The following is a 1,105-nucleotide window of genomic DNA, read 5'->3' on the forward strand; positions in this document are numbered from 1 at the left end:
CCTAGCTCCCAGGGTTCCTCTCTGTCTTCCCCACAAGAACGTGGCTTGTCTAGAGTGTTACCTAGCTCGCAGGGTTCTATTTAAATCCCATTTTTTTTCTGTATAAGTTTCTATAACTACCATATTCACAAAATACTTTAAAGCTGAGGCTACTTTGAACAGTTTTATTTTTTGCTGGGCTTGCAAATGGCTAACTAATTTCTCCTTCTCCTGGAGTTCACGGTTTAGCTCTTTCAGCTCTTCTTTTGTAGAGTTCTTATAATGCTGAAAATCACAACAGATTGAAGTCACTTACTTAAGAGTTACAATTAATATATATTTTATCTTTTACACTATTTGCCTTTTAGAGACATTTAATTACAGCTTCATTAAAGTGATAGAAGCACTCAGGAGCGAGAAGCAGGAGAATCTCTCTTAGAAGCCATTCTGGTTTAGAGTCCCAGAACAGTCAGAACTACATAGAAAGACCCTGTATCAAACAAAAAACAATAAAACCAGTCAACCAACCACCACAACAAAATCAAACAACACAATCAAGAAAAAAATTAACACAAAGGGATCGGACATACCCTCTTCTTGTTTCTGATACCCTTCTCTGTCTGTTGCTGTCTGTCCATGCCCCCTGCCACACACATGCACACATGCATGCTGTGCTAAGCACACCACGGCATACCATGGTTACAGCTGCTGTGACTGACAGCTGGAGTGGACTGGGACGGCTGGATATCATTTATTGAACACGGAAAGGAAATGATGATAGAAGATGCTGGCACGCTTAAGGCCTGAAGGCTAAGTAGTAAGCTAGAGCGAAATGCAGAGTATAAAATGAATAAATGAAATATCTAACAACACGACTCAAAGGGAAGTCTGAAAGAATCAACGTGAAAAGGAAAAGGTTAGTGCCTGCCACCACAGCCAGGGGAAAAGAGTTGCCATAGGAACCATAGAAGAGGAAAAGAATTCAAACAAAGACATTACTTGCTTTTTTTTTTTTTAATTTTTAATTTTTATTGAGAAAAGGAAAAAAACAAGTTTCCACCTCCTCCCAGCCTCCCATTTCCCTCCCCCTCCTCCCACCCTTCCCCCCCTCCTCCAACCCTTCTCC

At 40.6% G+C, this 1,105-nt stretch overlaps 1 pseudogene; it reads right to left on the reverse strand.

Moving 5' to 3' along the window:
• LOC101988769 overlaps nt 1–617 on the reverse strand; it is a 10,460-nt pseudogene extending 9,843 nt beyond the window's left edge.
• Nucleotides 618–1,105: the final 488 nt, after the last annotated feature.

The sequence above is a fragment of the Microtus ochrogaster genome, unplaced genomic scaffold (genome assembly GCF_000317375.1).
Source record: "Microtus ochrogaster isolate Prairie Vole_2 unplaced genomic scaffold, MicOch1.0 UNK3, whole genome shotgun sequence".
NCBI classification, from domain to species: Eukaryota; Metazoa; Chordata; class Mammalia; order Rodentia; family Cricetidae; genus Microtus; species Microtus ochrogaster.